The sequence below is a fragment of the Microtus oregoni genome, unplaced genomic scaffold, assembly GCF_018167655.1.
Source record: "Microtus oregoni isolate MIOR12 unplaced genomic scaffold, Mior012 000002F_ref0000024, whole genome shotgun sequence".
Taxonomy (NCBI): Eukaryota; Metazoa; Chordata; class Mammalia; order Rodentia; family Cricetidae; genus Microtus; species Microtus oregoni.
This window is the reverse complement of record NW_024543061.1, coordinates 8,188,730-8,205,922: the sequence shown is the minus strand read 5'-3', so window position 1 is coordinate 8,205,922 and position 17,193 is coordinate 8,188,730. Positions and strand designations below refer to the sequence as shown.

General features: G+C 41.1%; 1 protein-coding gene across 8 annotated transcripts in view; it reads left to right on the top strand.

Annotated features, from left to right (window-relative positions):
- Positions 1-6,677: 6,677 nt before the first annotated feature.
- Positions 6,678-17,193, top strand: part of Il12rb2 (interleukin 12 receptor subunit beta 2) — a 73,949-nt gene continuing 63,433 nt past the window's right edge. For 3 of the 8 annotated variants that reach the window (XM_041679582.1, XM_041679574.1, XM_041679521.1), the window contains exon 1: positions 6,678-6,980. The gene's annotated coding sequence lies outside the window, so the exon portion shown is untranslated. Of the gene's footprint in view, positions 7,090-8,205; positions 8,420-14,839; positions 14,944-15,115; positions 15,290-17,193 lie in introns of those variants that run through there. The other 5 variants (XM_041679545.1, XM_041679538.1, XM_041679531.1 and 2 more) reach the window with 5 other exon arrangements.

Here is a 17,193-nt window from a genome sequence, read left to right as displayed (position 1 = left end):
TCGGGGGAGGGGGAGGGAAATGGGAAGCGGTTGTGGGGACGAGGCAGAAATCCTTAATAAATAAATAAATTTAAAAAAAAAAAAAAAAAAAGAAATCATCATAAAAAAAAAAAAAAAAAAAGTCTCCCAACTGAAAAAAAGCCCAGAGTCAAATGGTTTTAGTGCAGTATTCATTCAACCAGATTTTCAAAGAAGAGCTAATGCCAATACTCCTTAAATCACTCTACAAAACAGAAACAGAAAAAACATTGTCAAATTCATTTTATGAGACCACAGTAACCTTGATTCTCAAATTACACAAAGATCCAATAAAAAAAAACTTAGAGGCCAATTTCCCTGATAAGCTTAGATGTTAAAATATTCAACAAAATACTTGCAAACAAAATCCAAGAACACATCAAAACAGTCATCCACCATGGCCAAGTAGACTTTGTCCTAGAGATGCAGGGGTGAATAAAAAAATAAATCAATGTAATTCACCATATAAACAAACTGAACCATAAAAGCACATGATCATCTCATTAGATGCTGTAAAAGCCTCTGACAAAATCCAACACCCCTTCATGATAAAAGTCTTGGAGAGATCAGGGATACAAGGGCCATGCCTAAAAATAATAATGACAATATACAGCAAGTTGACAGCCAACATCAAACTAAATGAAGAGAAACTCAAAGCAGTTCTACTAAAATCAGGAGCAAGACAAGGCTGTCCACTCTCTCCATATCTATTCAATATAATACTTAAAATACTAGCTAGAGCAATAAGACAACAAAAGATCAAGAGGATATAAATTAGAAAGAAATAAGTCAAAGTATCATTATTTGCAGATAATATGATAATTTACATAAATGACCCAAAAATTCCACCAGGGAACTCCTACAGCTGATAAACCCCTTCAGTAAAGTGGCTACAAGATTAACTCAAAAAAATCAGTAGCCATTTATATAGAAATGACAAACAAATTGAGAAAGAAATTAGGGAAATAATACCCTTCATAGCAGCCACAAATAACATAAAATATCCTGGAGTAACTTTATTCAAGCAAAAGAAAGACTTGTATGATTAAAAACAAATGGTTCTAGTTAAACTGGCTGTCTGCATATAGAAAAGTGCAAACAGATCCATATTTATCACCCTACTAAAATCTCAAGTTCAAGTAGATCAAAGACCTCAATATAAAATCAGATACACTGGACCTGAAAGAAGAGAAAGTGGGAAATAGCCTTGAATGCATTTGTACGAGAGTCAACTTCCTGAACAGAACACCAATAGAACAGGCATTAAAATGGACAATTAATAAATGAGACCTCAAGAAACTGAAAACCTTCTGTAATGCAAAGGACATTGTTGCTACAATAAAACAATGGTCTACAGAAAGGGAAGAGACCTTCACCAACTCCATCCCATGAGGACTAATATGTAAAATATATAAAGAAAGAACTCAAGATGCTAGATATCAACAAACCAAACAAACAAATTTAAAATGGGCACAGCTCTAAACAAAGAATTCTCAATAGATGAATCTTAAATAGCTGAGAAACAAAGAAATGTTTAACATCCTTAGCCATCAGGGAAACGTAAATCAAAATTATTTTTAGATTCCACTTACACCTGTCAGGATGACTAAGACCAATAACACAAGTGACAACTTATGCTGGTGAAGTGTGGAGCAAAGGGGTCACTCCTCCATTACTGGTGGGAATGCAATCTTGTTGAGCCACTGTGGAAATCAACATGGGAGTTTCTCAGAAAATTGGGAATCATCTACCTCAAGACCCACTTTTATCACTCTTGGGCATATACCCAAAGGACACTCCATCCTATCACAAGGACAGTTACTCAATTATGTTCATAGTGGCTTTATTCATAAAAGCCCAGAACTGCAAACAACTTAGGTGTCCCTCCCAAAAAATGGATTTAAAAAATGTGGTACATGAACACAATGAAGTGTTTCTTAGCTGTTAAGAACAATGACATAATTAAATTTTGAGGCAAATGGATAGAACTAGAAAAAAATCATCCTGAGTGAGGTAACCCAAACCCAGAAAGATAAACATGATATGTATTCACTAATAAGTGGATATTAGCTGCTAAGTAAATGATAATCATGCTACAATCCATAGATTCAGAAATGCTAAGGAACAAGAAGAGCTTAAGGGGGGATACAAGAATCTCCCTGGGAAGGTGAAATAGAACAGATTTTCTTGCAGGTGTACTGGGTGGATGGGAATGGGTTCATTCCCAGGAGGAATCAGGTTTGAGAGAGGAATAGAAGGAAACAGTTTGGGGAGAGACAACTAGAACTGGAGGGGGCTGGGGAAGGGGCGATGTGGAAACCAAGTACAGTAGGAACTCCCAGGAGTCTATAAGGATCACCTTATTGAGGACTCTGTCTTAGTTTATATTCCTATTGTGAAGAAACACCATGACCATGGCAACTCTTATAAAGGAAAACACTTAAATGAGGCTGTCTTACAGTTCAGAGGTTTATTACATTACTGTCGTGGAAACGTGGTAGCATGCAGGCAGACATGGTGCTAGAGAGGTAGCTGAGAGTCCTACATCTTTATCTACAGGCAACAGAAGGAGATTGTGTGCCACACTGGGAATACTTTGAGCTTATGAGACTTCAAATCCTGCCTCCAATAAGACCACCCTTCTTAATAATGCTATTCCCTATGGACCAAGAATTCAAACACATAAGTCTATGGAAGCCATTCCTATTCAAACCACCATAGACACCCAGTAAAGGATATGAAGACTCCACTGTTGGGACTGGTACAAACTAACCCAGCTACAAAACCTTCAACCTAAAATCTATCCTTCTGCCTGCAAGATGTGCTGGGGCAATGGAGCTGCAGAACTTGTGGGGTTGGCCAACTAATAACTGGTCTGATTTGAGAGCCAATTTGCATTGGAACCCATGCTCTACTGTGCCTGGATGACCAGGAATGGGGATGGGGTAAGAGTGGGAACTGGACATCTGAGAAACCTTGGAGCTTTGGGTACTCCTGTGAAGATGGGGAGGAAGAATTGTAGAAGTCTGAGGAGTCAAGGACACCAGGAGAACTTGGCCCACAGAATCAACTAAGCAGGTCTCATAGGGGCTCACAGAAACTGAAGCAACAATCATCAGAGCCTACATGCGTCTGAACTAAGTCTCTCACATATATGCTAGATTTTTAGCTTAGTGGTTTTATGGGACTTCTAACAGTGGGAGTGGAGGTATCTCTGACTCTTTTGCCTGCTCTTGGAACTCTTCCTCTTACAGGGTTGCTTCATCCAGCCTTGATAGGAGAGTGTGTGCCCAGTCTTATTGTATCTTGTTATTCCAAGTTTGACTGATATCTGTGGGAGACCTGCTATTTTCTGAAGGAAAACAGAGGAGGAGTGTCTCTGGGGAATAGGTAAGGTCTGGGGGTGGGGGAGCAGGTAGAGTAAGAGAGAAAACTGCTGTCAGGAGGTAGGAGAGAAAAATAAATAAAAAGTAAATAAATACACAAATAAATAAATGTTAAGATTATATTTTAAGAATGGAATTTACTAGAATCTGATTATTCACATATGTATATGTAAGATTACATATATTATCTGGGCATTGGTGGCACATACCTTTAAACTCAGCATTTGGGAAGCAGAGGTAGGCAGATCTCCGAATTCAAGGCCAGCCTAGTCTACAGAGAGAATTCCAGGACATTCAATGTTACATAGAGAAACCCTGTCTCAAAAATCCAAAAGATATACATACATACATACATACATACATACATATATATATATATATAGTCTTTCTAATATTTGATATCACAAGCATATTGAGGAGTTATGTTGAATTAACACAATGGAGTGGTGAGTAAAACCAATAATTTAATGAGTATTGTTAAAAATAAAACTTTTTATTTTTAAAAATAAAATAATAAAACTTTTCTATTTTGTTGCAAGGAAACAAGCAGGAGTGGATTTTAGATCTGGGTCTCATTGTTCATAGAATATTAAACACCTTCTATGGTGGTTTGAATGAGAATGGACCCCACAGGTTTATCTATTTGGATATATGGCTCCCTATGGAGCCACCACACTTTCTTACCATGCTTTATTAGTAGCAGCACTAGCTAATATCTGCAATCTCCATGTTAGAAAGCACCTGTTAATATTTATCCTAGGGGCATTTTAGATAGAGGACTCAGTTACTTTTAGAATGCCCAAGTAAGGACATTCAAGAAGCTTAGTGTCAGCAGTGAGCCAAAATAGACATTTGAAGGAATAAAAACATGCCAGGAATGGAAACTGAGCTAGTGTTTCCTAGAAAAGCCTCTGTCAGTGTCACTGTGGTTATGCACTTAGCTGAGTTTCTCGTTTGCAAAAAGCCGTGTCACAGGCATAGGCTGACATTTTGGTTCACATGTTGGGCTCCTGCTGCCTTGCACGAACCACCTCCAGTGCCTTAGACTTGCTCTTTAGACAGCACCCCAGCAAGCCTCTCTTCCTTTCTCACTAGGCAAGCAGCCACCTACAGTGAGGAGGGAGAAGAGAATGGAGGGAGGAAAATAGAAAGCTCTGCACTGATGCAAGGGTCCCAGACTTGCTAAGAATATTGTCATTGTTCAACAGCCTTTTAACTCTGTTGAAAGTTTTAAAAATCCAAAATAAATACCTAGGATTTGGGATGAACAAAGAGCTCTTTGAAAAAGAGCTAATTCAGCTCAGTAACCCTTTATTGAGCTTCCTGCCCTGTGCCCTTCATTGTGCCATGTGCTGGAGGCAAGAGAGCAGACATAGTGCAACAGGATCCTTGTACTTAAGGAACTGAAAACCTAGGGAGTGAGTTGGATGAGAGAAGCATTCTTATGCATAACTACTAGCACAAGTTTCTGGACCTGAAATAGGTCCAGAAATAGATGGGGAACAGTCTTCCATGTTATGTAAGAAAGATCATCCGATTGAGTTGCCCCTGGAGAAAGAAAAACCAAAGACGGTTGTATTCTCCCAATTTGATGAACTTGCTTCATGAACATGTTTAAACTTGCCTCTTAAACTCTCATGTCTTACTTCTGAGGTAAATAAAATGTCTCAGTGACATTTAAAGCCATGGGCATCTGTGAGTAATGCTGTAAGGTAGATGGAGGTTGGTAACCAGTGGTCTTTCAGCATTTTAGACTATACTCTTGCAGAGAAGAAAAAGGGATTGCTTTGAATTTTTTGTGTTGTTTGGTTTGCTTTGATTTGGTTTTTTTGATACAGGGTTTCTCTGTGTCACAGCCCTGGCTCTCCTGGAACTTGCTTTGTAGCCTAGGCTGGCCTCAAACTCACTGAGTCCCGCCTGTCTCTTCCTGCTGAGTGCTGGGATTAAAGGCTAAAGCCACCACTGACCAGCAACATAGGGATTTTTAAGACCACAGTTCCCATGTACGTTCAGCTGCTTTTCATTATATATGCATAGATGACCAACTAATAAGCTAATACAATTATTGAAAAATAACCTAACTCGGGACAGAGAGATAGCTCAGAGGTTATAATGCAGTGTCTGTTCTTCCAGGGGTCCTGAGTTCAGTTCCCAGCAACCACATGGTGGCTCACAGCTGTCTATAATGAGGGCTGATGCTTTCTTCTGGCCAGCAAATAGAACAATGTATATATACTAAATAAATTAGTCTTTAAAAAGGAAGGAAGGAAAGAAAGAAGGAAGGGAGGGAGAGAGAGAGAGAGAGAGAGAGAGAGAACCTAACCCATAAAGCATAGAGTTTATCATCAATATTTGGCATCATAGTTTTTATATATCATCTCTGATATCACCAACTGTCAGTTCAACTAACCCGAAGCTACTGCATATTTGCTTATTCTTTATTATTTAGCTTATTCTCACTTGGTGTTAAAACTACTTCAATGACACCACAAAACTTATATATTTGGGTTTTTAATGTTTTGCAGAAAAAAATTAGGTAGCATATTATGGACACTCTTATAGAAAAATCATCAGATTTGAAATATTTGTTCCTGTAAAACTAATTAGTGGCTTAATTCGTCGTGAAACTTTCTGAAGCCCTCCTGCCTATGATTAGAGGTGAGAAACACTACACCTGTTTTACATACTTACTTTAGACTGAGGCAATTCCGTTAACTTTGTTAAAAATGATTTTCACGACTGTTAGTTGGATTCTGACGTTTAAAAGCTGTATTTGTAGCTTTCACATAACTTACTGGAGAACGCAAATTAGATGCGACACAATCTACTTGCAAGGTGTAGATTCGAGAGGTGCACTTTTCCCAACATTTACACAGGCAAATTAGAAGGCAGAAAAACTGAAGTCTAAGTCGGGCCTGTGGTCTGGGCTGGGCGGGGGGGAGGGGGGGAGGTCCGGGTGTAGCGGACTGGGAAGGACCCTGGGACAGCAGCAACGCACACACAGGCTTCGGAAGTTCTGCTTTATTCATCGGCTGATAATGAGGGAAAGAAAAACGTTTAGTTAGGCGTGTTAGATTCTCAGTATGAACGCAGATAAGAAATATTTTACCTAATGTATTTTGTTGTAAGCTCCCCTTCTGTTTGTATGTCCTTAAAGGGACATTTAAATAAATGAGATGTTAGTTAATGAGTTGCTAAGTGGTTCTGGGTCGGTTCGCGCGTCAGCCTAGTCATTTTCTGGCACATGCCGCCCTCCCTGGGCGGTTTCCCTCTTTTCTCAGAACCACGCTAAGCACGCGGGGCGCTAGTGCCAGGGTCACACGCATAGGTTCTTTTGTCACTTAGTTTTAAACCCTCCCTCTGCGGCTCGCGGAGGGCGTGGTGAGAGCGCAAGAGGTACTTCCCCAAGCTCCGGGCACCCCCACAGGGGTACTTGCCGTGGTCACAGCACAGGGGACCACGCTACGGCGAGGACTCCTGCGGGTGGCGCGGCTCTCGGCCAGGGCTTGCCGGGATCCCTCTCCGCGTCCTGTGCGCGGGAATGAATACCTCTGGTTAGTGGCAACGAGGAACCCGGTAAGGAGGCATCGCGACTCCGTGGTCCAGAGTCGGACTTCCCTTCACCCTAGGATACTGGCTGGTCCTTATCCTGAGCCTCGCAGGCTTCCCTAGGATGAGAATAATGGTTGGTGCTCTTAACGGGACGGGGGGGGGGGGGGGGGGGGTCTGGCGGGGAGCCACACCTGGGGGCCATCCGTGACCCGTCCCATACTCTGGAAACTAAGTCAGGCATCACGGATTCATTATAGTGAGGTGCTGTCTTAGAAGTAGAGGAGAGAGGAGAGGAGAGAGAAAGATTAGATTCCTGATCTTCAGAATGGGTACAGAGCCGCTTGTCTTCTGCATTCCCCACGCCTGATTCAGTGAGTCCTCCGCTATCCCTTCTTTAGGCACAGCAGTAAGCTCAGATTCGTGCCTTGTAGCTCCTGAGTCACTGTGGTTAGTTAGATAGGATGACAAACTCTGAACCTCAGTCTGACTTTAGAGGAGAAGAATCATCATCTTACAATCATTTCTCAGTAATGGGCTCGCTTTCAGACTGCTGCACCTGGCTTGTTCTCTAGCAAATTCTTGCCGTAGCGGCCTTTAAAAAGTAACCACCAAATCTCAGAAGAGATCTGGAACAACGGTTTCCTTTGCTCTTGGAAGATTTTAGTACACTTTGCACGCGGCAGCAATATTTTTTTGTTGTTTTTAAGATAAAAATATGAATTGAATGTCTGTTTTTCTCACTACCTTTGGTGGGCACTGTGGCTAATAGAAGACTTACTTCACTCCTTCAAAGTTAAAATCAGAGATATACTTAAGAGTACAGCAAACGAAGAGACAGCACCTAGTTTTAACCAAATTAATATTTCAGTGGCACTAGAGGAACGTTTAAAAAGAGAGATCAAAAATTCAGGCTACCTACCTGAATTTTAACAATGTCTTTGAAAAAATGTGCTGGGGTTCTTTTCCTTTTCAGCTTGTTCTGTATGGTGGGTACAGGGTTCAAGAGCATCTCATGTTAACCCCACAACAGTCCTATGAATCAGGGACGGATTTATTTCTCATTCCGTAGACAGGCCACACAGCTAGACTCGTCAGCTGAGACTGCAGCTTCTCTCCCAGGTCTTCTCCGTTCTTGACTAGGCCAGTCGCTTCCCAGGGGGCTCTTTTGGAAAGCTTGGAAGGAAGTGATAAGAGCACACATCATCCACTTCAGCTGTGAGCTAACTACTCTTGGCACTGGCAAGGGAGCCCTGAGGCTCACTGAAAATAAATGAGTTGTGTGGGCCAGGTCCCAGAGAACTGCAAAGGGCAGCAGGAGCGGAGCTGCTGTTAGGTTAGCCAGCATCTGGAGGGATGGAGGAGCAAGAGGAATGCACGGGACATACTCTAGTGTAACTCTGAGAACGCTACTAAGACGCCCATGCCATCTTGATCACCGCATATGTCGCCACAGTCTAGAAATGGTAAGAGTTACTTTGTGCAGTAAAACAAGGATTAATTACTAAATTATGTGCTCTGCATTATGGAAACTTGTTAACAAAGGCCAGAAAGGACGCTCAAGTTTAGAATAATCACAATGTGTTTTGTCATTATAATGTCAAGGAAAGGAACTGGTTAAGTAAACATCAGGCAGAGGGTTGTTAGGACAGAAACTTCAGTGCCACGGATGGAGATAGAGACCTACATGGGAGCACTAGACTAAGCTCCCAAGGCCAGTTGAAGAGCAGAAGGAGGGAGAATATGAGCAAGGAAGTCAGGACCACGAGGGGGTTGGTCCACCCACTGAGACAGTGTGCCTGATAATGGGAGCTCACCATATCCAGCTGGACTGGGGCTGAATGAGCCTGGACCCTGGACCCTCTGAATGTGGTTGACAATTGGGAGAGACTGAGGGGCCAATGATAATGGCACTGGGATTTGTCTCTACTGCATGTACTGGCTTTTGGGGATCCTATTCTCTTTGGATGCACACCTTCCTAAACCTGAAAGTAACAAGGAGAGCCTTGGACTTCCCACAGGGCAAGGTGCCTTGCCCTCTCTTAGAACTGGAGGGGGGTGGGGGAACGGGTGTGTGGAGGAGTAGAAGGGAGGTGGGAATTTTGATTAATATTATTTAAAAAGTAATAAAAAAGAGGAAAAAACTTAAAATCTAACCTCTAAAGGAAAAAAAGAAAAACCTTGTAGGATGGCTGTTTGTCTTAAGTTCACCTCACTTTATGAACAGACAGAGGGTGATGTCACAGGGGAAGCAAACTCATCAGGATTTCCCAGGGCTCAAGAGGGAGAAATAAACCTCATGCCTCCACATGTTGACCATGCACTTCAGTCCTGAGGTATCACACAGAGGCCTGTCCAACAAACCGAGGAAGAAGCATCTTGCAGGGATTTGATGTTCTTTTTAAAAAGGATTTATTAGTGTTGTTTTCAGTTGTGTGCATGTGTGATGGTGAGGAGTGGGTAGGTGCACATGAGTGCAGTTGTCCATTGAGGCAAGAGGTGCCCAATGCCCTGGAACTAGAGTTCAAGATTGATGTGAGTGCTGGGAACTGAACTCAGGTTCTCTGCAAGAGCAATTGCACCTCTTAGCCCCTAAGCCATTTCCCCAACCTTATGATTTAATTTTCTCAATAAATGTTGGTTTTATTTGGGGTCATTTTCTTTTGTTCCTTTTTTGTCTTCTTTGAGGGTTTTTTTTTCTGTTTTGTTTGACTTTGGGGTTTTTTTTGTTTTTACATCACAAAGTTTCCCCTCCTTCCCCTCTTTCCAGCCCCTCCCCCTATTCCACTACCCATCCACTCCTCCACTATTTATTTCTCTTCAGATACAGGTGGGCATCCCACTGCCATCAGCCATGGTATATCAAGTTGTAGTGAGACTAGGCACCTCCTCTTCTATCAAGGCTGATGAGGCAATCCAGTAGGAGGAATGGGTCCCAAAAGCAGACAACATAGTTAAAGACAGGCCTTGCTCACACCATTAGGGTTCTCACAAGAAAACCAAATTATATAACTATAACATATATGCAGAGGGTCTAGATCAGTCCCATACAGGCTCCGTGGTTGTCAGCTCAGCCTATCTATATATATCTATACCTATGAGTATCGCAGGATGTCATTAGAAATCGTTTCATTGACGTCTTTATTTTAGATGAACTTCTTGCTGTGCTTTCCAGGCTGGCCTTGAACTCCTGTGCTGTAGTGATCTGCCAGTTTCAGCTTCCTGAATGCTAAAGTTGCATGTGTACACCACCTTACCTAGTTCGGCCATTTAAATCTTTTAGTAGCAGTAGCAGTAGCAGTAGTAGTAGTGTGTTTTTATGTGTACCGATGTGCACACCCGCCACAGTTCGCGTGTTGAGGTCAAGGGGAATGCATAGGCATTGGTTGTTTCCTTCCACTTTGGGACCCAGGAATCAAACTCAGGTCATCAGACTTGCACAGGAGGAGCATTGTTAACCTCTGAACCACTTGCTAGTTCTCCTTGTTGTTTGCTTTTTATATTGTTTGTTGGTTTTTTTCCTTATGCCATCCTGACTCAGTGATGATGGAATCTCAATGTGGTTTTTATTTGCACTTCACTGGTATCTGGTAATGTCGGACAGTTTGTATATGCCTGTTCTTTGTACTTCATCTTTTAAGAACTGTATGCGCTTATCATTAGCCCATTTATTGACTGGATTGTTTGATTTCTTGTTGCATAGGTTTCTTTCTATGTTTATATATTCTATATACTAATACTCTGGTATATAATTGGCAAAGATTTCTGTAGACTGTCTCTTTACTTGCTTAACTATTTCTTTTTCTAAGTAGAAGCTTTTACATTTCATCAGGTTCAGTATGTCAATTTGGGCTATTCCTTGCATGACTAGAATCCAAGTGAGGATGTCCCTGTCTATGCCCATGTCTGGAAGTATTCTTCTTACCTTTTCCTTAACAATTCTAGGGTTTCTGGTCTGTCAGTCAGGCCTTAGGTATGTTTGGAGGTGATTTTTTACAGGTCCTAGGTTCAGTCTTCAACATGTGGCCATCCAGTTTTCATAGAACTACTTGTTGAAGAGGCTGACTTATCCGCATTTAGTATTTTCAGCATCTTTGTTGAAAGAAAAAGTAGGTGACTGTGGCTGTGAGAGATAGAATCTATGTCCTTAGTTCCACAGATCATGTCTGTTTTGTGTGAATACTGTGCTGTTTTAGAGTCCTGGAGTACAACTTGAAATCAGATCGGTTACACACCTAGCTTTATTCTTTCTGCTCTGGATTGCTTTGGCTATCTGGGAACTTTTGTGTTTACAAACAACTTTAAGAGTTTTTTTTTTTTTCTGTTCTGTGAAGAATGACGATGAAATTTGATTGGTGGCGTCACTGAAACTGGAGTCTGCTTTTGGAAGTGTCACCATTTTCACAATGTTAATTCCTCTAATCAAGGAACATGGGATGTCTTCCCCATCTTCTAGTGTTCCTTTCTTGAATGTTGAGTGTTTTAGCCTTTTCATGGAAGAGTTCTTTTACCTCTTTAGTTGGGCTTATTCTAAGGTAAGATTTTTTGTTTTGTTACTCTTTGTTTTAGTGTGTGTGTTAAATGCTTGGGATCCTGCGTGTGTGTGTGTGTGTGTGTGTGTGTGTGTGTGTGTATGTATGTATGTTAAATGGGATGGTTTCCCCAATTTCTTTGTCTGCATGTTTGTCATAGGTATATATAAAGGTTGCTAATTCTTTTATTAATTTTGTATCCTGCTACATTGCTGATGGTGTTTATCCATTCTGAGTTTTTTGGTGGAGTTTTTAGATTGGTTGGTTAGTTGGTTGTTTGGATGGTTGGTTGGTTGGTTGGTTGGTTGGTTGGTTGGTTGGTTGGTTTGTTGGAGACAAGGCCTCACTATTAAATCCTGACTAGGCAGGAACTTCCATGTGGAGCAGGCTGACCTCTAACTCACACAGATTGGCCTACTTCTGCTCCCCAGTATGAGGACCATCACACTGAGCTAAATTTCCTCAGGTGTAAAAAGATGTCTTTTGCAAACAAACACACCTTGACTTCTTCCTGTCTTATTTACTTCCCTGTTATTTCCTTCTCATGTCTTATTGTTCTGTACTATATTGAGTAAGAGTGGAGAAAGTAAAAACCCTTGTCTCATTCCCGATTTAGAGGAAATGCTTTGAGCTTTTTTTTTCCATTTAGCATAATGTTGGCAATAAGTTTGCTGTGTGTAGCCTTTATTATGTTGAAATATGTTCCTTCCATTCCTAATGTCTTGAATGTTTTTATCATGAAAGGATGTTGGATTTTGTTAAAAAGCCTTTTCTGTTGAGATGGTCAAGTGATTTCTTTCCCTGATTCCATTAATGTACTGCATTACATTTATTGACATGTGTGGCAAGCCATCCATGTATCTCAGGAATGAATACAGCAAGTTTTTTTTAAGGATAAATGAAAAATAGATCCTAAAAGGGGTGAAAATAAGCAAACAAACAAACAAACAAAAAGAAAACATTAAGGACTTTCCTAAACTCAAGCAAGAAAGGAAAATCCCTATTCTCGGGTGAAAGCTAAGGAACTAAGTATCTTCGAACGGGAGACAGTGAGATAAGTGGGAGTCCAATGGCACCTCAGAGGCTGCACACAGAAGACAGGTGTGCGTGCCAAATTTGGTTCACATCAGTGATGTTTCAGCTTCTGGGGAGAAAGAGAAAACTTTGAACTCTGAAGAAGGTTTGCTGGCTACATGGTGGCTTTAGAAACTGCCAAGAGAGTCTAGCTTTCTCAATTTTACTTAGCTGAAAAATTTGATTTACTAAAGCTTATCACACCATATGGAAAATTATGAAAGAACACACTAAAAGAATAGATATTAGGGTATCATGGCACTTAAATATCATGTGATTGGAGCAGACCACCCTCCTCAACCAGTGCAAGTCTACATATCCTTTACAAAAAACCCAAAGGTTGTGTCAAACAGGAGATACTGCATCAGAAAAGAGGCCAGGTCTGCTTTTTAAAGCGGTATTTCTGAGCCAGACAAGAACATAACAAAGATGGTTCCCCAGGTGTCCAGCAAAAGCTGGACACCTGGGCAGAGATGACATAAAAATTGCAAACTCAGATGAAGCTGCACAGGCTGCTGGAACATTCCCAGCAGGATATGTTCACCGTCCTGCTGCCGTTAGAGCAGAGGTGAAACAAGATGTTAAAATAACTCCCTCCTCCGCCCCCACACTGCTTGTAAGCCTTTTAGACTCAAGCAAAGAGAACACAGGTAATGATAATTTGTAATACCTATAATGGAAAGATCCCTGCCACCAACACTTTCTTCTAATGATATGAAAATTATACCATCTCCATCTTCTACTCCAAGGAGAGGTTTTTTTGGTTTGGGGCTTTTGTTGTTGTTTTCAGTAGTGATTAGAGAAAACTTTATACTACCAAGGTCCAAACTGTAGTATCTGCAGATGTTAAAAGAGAAGTATCAGAGAACTTTGGAGAATCTAAAACTTTTGGATTGTCTATTCAGGAGGAGAAGGATGAACTAAAAAAAAGGGGAGGGGGCGGAAACAGCTGAAGGCAGGTTACTTGTAGCACACCACACGTGAATGTATTTTTTCTTTTGCAGTATATGTTTTGATCATTTTATTATTTTATGTGTGGGAATGTTTTGATTGCATGTATATATCTGTACATCATATCCATGCCTGGGGCTTATAGAGGCCAGAACAGGGTGTGAACTAGAACTGAAATTAGTTACAGATGATCATGAGCCACTATGTGGATGCTTGGAATCAAACCCAAATCCTCTAGAAAAGAAGCCAGTACTCTTAACTGCTGAATCATCTCTCCTGTCTAATCTGATCATTTTAATGTTGGCTAAAGGAATTGTTTTACAGGAGGCCAGGCATCAATCAGGAGGCAGAGGCAGAGCAGGCAGATCTCTATGAGTTTGAGGCCAGCCTGGTCTACAAAGCAAGTTTCAGGACAGGTAGAATTACACAGAGAAACAAAGCCAGCCCCCCAAAAATTATATTTTAATTGGGGAATATCTTGGAACTGAACACATGTTCCATAAAAATGTTTTGTATCTCTATTATTGAAAAACTTTTTGGCATGACTTTCTTAGTATTTTGATTATTTAAAAGCATACAAGTACAGGCTTAGGCCTGTAATCCTAGCATTTAGAAGCGGGAGGTAAGAGGATAAAAAGTTCAAAATTAGGACTGATGAGATGGCTCAGTGTGTTAAGTAACTTGCCATCAAGCCTGACAACCTCAGTTCGCTCCCTGAGACGCACAAACTGGGACAAGAGAACCAACTTCCACAAGTGGTCCTCTGACCTCCATACACTTGCCATGGCACAGGTGCACATGCACAAATAGATGATGATGAGGAGAATGAGGATGATGATGATAGATAGATATAGATAGATAGATAGATAGATAGATAGATAGATAGGTAAAAGATAGAATTTTAAAGATTAAACAAAGAGTTCAAGATTATCCTTAACATGCAATGAGCGTGAAGCTAGCTTAGATTACGTATGGCCACGTCTCAAAAAAAAATTACTTATCCAAAAATATTTGTGTTTTTTTCAAAGTTTTGAGTCTTTGTAATTTTGTATTAGAACCTTGAAAATTATCAAAGATTTGGTTTGCTTTGGTTTGGTTTTTATAAAACCTGTTGACTTCCTTAACTCTACTATTAAGTTACAACATGACTTTGTAACACAGCAAGCCAGTGCACATTCAGAGTCAACATTTGCTAGTTCAGCGGTGAACAAAAATGTCACCTATCAAGAAGGTGGAGGAGTGAGGAACAGACAGCAGCCATAACAGTTACCTGTTAACCTTTGAGAGGGCTTCTTCAATGCCTAAGGTACGCTATTTTACCTTGTTCAGGGAAATGTACAATTCCAGTACACTGAAAATGATTAAGAAAGCAACACAAGCCAGGCCTAAAGAGAAAATGAAATAGGCAGTGGCCTCGGTGGACAGCTTACCTGGTAAGTCATGAGCCTGAGACTCTACCGCTAGCCTGTTTGTCCTCACAATACCTCCTTTTTCTTTCAACTTACCACAGTACAGGAGAAGGAAGCAAATGTAAATATACAGAGTGTTCATGTCTGGGTGAAATCATTACCTGCAGAAGACCAAGTGTTTTGGTTTTTTTCATAGTCTCCTCAAGGACAGCTTCCAAGAAGCTGCCTATTTTGCGTTTGTCTCTGGGGTGAGTGTGCAGAGACTGACTGGGAGCACCTGCTGTACCTTCCTGCCTCTCCTGGTGGTGCTGCTTGGGGACGTTCGCTGGCCTCCCTCAGAGCATTGTTTTCACTGTCTGGAAGCCATGGGGTGAGTGATGAGTCAGGGACAGAGTCTTTCATTCTGTGTTTCAGAGAAAGCTGTAGTTTTGAGATTGACCTTGGAGGCAGGCTGTGTAAAGGATGTTTACAGCCCATGTGAGGTTTCATTTTATTGGAAGATGCCTCATTTACTTGAAGGTTATTGAGGGGTTTGAACTTCTCATAAACGCAACTGTTTTTACCTGATTTTCAGGGGCAATCAAAGCTTCTGTTTACATCCCTGTGTTACGCTGCTTCCTGGCTTCTTCCCCATGACTTGCTCAGCTTGCTTTCTTTTACCATCCAGTACCTCGTGCCCAGAGGTGGCACTACACCAGTGGCAATGGGACCATCAGCATTAATCATTATACCATTCAGAAACACCCGCTCAGTAGTGTCACTGCCCCCCAATGACCTGAGACCACCTACATTAACCATTAATCACGAAGATGCACCACAGACTTGCCTACAGACAATTTTTTCTTTTTTCTTTTTTTATTCGAAAATTGTACAATATATTTTGATCACAATTTCCCATCCCTCGTCTTTTCCCAGACCCTCCCTACCATACCACCATTTTCTGACTGTTCAGAAAACAAACAGAAAAATAGAAAACAGAATTTAAAACAATGAAAAAGCATAAGAAATACACAGATAAAAAAAATTAAACACATAATCAGAACCCATAATGTACAAGCAAAAGACCAGTAAGATATAAAAAAAATACCCAAACAAAGAAATATGAAAAACAAAAAATATCTACAAAAGCACCATTGAGTTCATTTTGCATTATCCACTTACTGCTGGGTGTTCGGTCTACCCTTTTATACCCAGTGAGATTCCAATGGAGAAAATACATTTGTCCTTTTCAAATGGGTATCAGTTGGGGATAGCTTCTTGAATAGGGGTGGAAAATGGTGTCCACTTTCCCTTCTCAGCATTGGAACCCTGTCTGGCTTGAACCTGTGCTGGCCCCGTGTGTGGTCCCACCATCTCTGTGAATTCACGGTGCATCCTGCCTGCTGTGTCTGGAAGACAGTTTCCTCATTGTCCTCCACCACCACTGGCTCTTACAATTTTTTCACCTCCCCTTCCTCATAGCTCCCAGAGCCCTAAGGGGAGGGGATTGATACAGACATTCCATTTAGGTGAGTGTTCCTAAGTCTCTCACTCTTTGCACATTGTCCAGTTGTGGGTCTCTGTATTAGTTTCCATCTACTGAAAGAGAAAACTTCTCTGAGAGTGGCTTAGTGAGGCACTGATCTATGGGGAAAGTAAAATGTCATTAGAAGTTGTTTTATTGTTGTGCTCCTTTAGCAGAACAATGGTGTATTTCCCCTAAGCACATGCCCTCTCTAATTTCAGGTTCTTGGCCATATAAGCAGTGTTGGGCATGGGTTCCATCTCACAGAGTGGGCCTTAAATCTAATCAGAGAGTGGTGTCTTACTCTCATAACATTTACACCCTTATTGCACCATAATAACTTACTCAGGCCACCATTGTACATTTAGAGTTTGTAACTGGGTTGCTGTTTACTTTTCTCCTCTGGTACCACACAGAATACGTCCCAGTACCGTGAACACCAGTCAGTAGGGGTAAAGTCTATAGACACCAGCTCAACTTTTTCATGTTTAATGAGTTATGTAGGTGTTTTCTTCAGCCAAAGAGTGTTACTATCAGTTGGTGGAGAACTACCAATAGCCTTTGCCTGAGTTGTTTGAGGGTGTCCATGGGGCCCCTTTGGCCAACAACTCAATTAGATGTAACCCATTCCTGTCACTTGAGTTTCACTTGGTGCCAAAAGATGTCTAGTTGGAGTGTTGTCTTCTCATTATTTGGTGGCTCCATTTAGATTTATTTTATTATGTACATAGTTTAAGAAATTTATACATTAGTAGATTTTCATATACCTC